This window comes from Bison bison, unplaced genomic scaffold, assembly GCF_000754665.1.
Source record: "Bison bison bison isolate TAMUID 2011002044 unplaced genomic scaffold, Bison_UMD1.0 scf7180017864077, whole genome shotgun sequence".
NCBI lineage: Eukaryota > Metazoa > Chordata > Mammalia > Artiodactyla > Bovidae > Bison > Bison bison.
The window spans coordinates 1393238-1393709 of record NW_011494649.1 but is presented as its reverse complement, the minus strand read 5'-3'; positions in this window follow the sequence as shown (position 1 = coordinate 1393709).

Below are 472 nucleotides of genomic sequence, written 5' to 3'. Positions count from 1 at the left end.
ATTTTAGCTATAGCTGTTGCCCTGAAGGGTAATGGGTGGGTGGGGTTTTATTGTGCAAGACAGGAAGCATTCAGAGAGAAGGAAGGGCATGAACTTGTACCAAGCAATGTGTGGGGCATCATGCCAACTCCTGACATAAACCATTCTTGGGCCTGACAGCAATCCTGAGCCACAGGCATTTCTAGGTAGGAAGGACAAATACTAAAAGTAGGTAAATAACCTCCCCAAAGCCTCCACAGGGCACAGGTGGAGGCCTGGCCTGCAGCTCAGACCAATGTGTTTGGAAGATCATGCCTTTTCCACGATGCATGATGTTTTTGAACTGTGGTATTAGAAAAGAATCTTGAGAGTCCCTTGGACTGCAAGGAGATCAAACCAATCTTAAATGAAATCAGTCCTGAATTTTCACTGGAAGGATAGATGCTGAAGCTGAAGCTCCAATACTTTGGCCACCTGATGCAAAGAACTCACT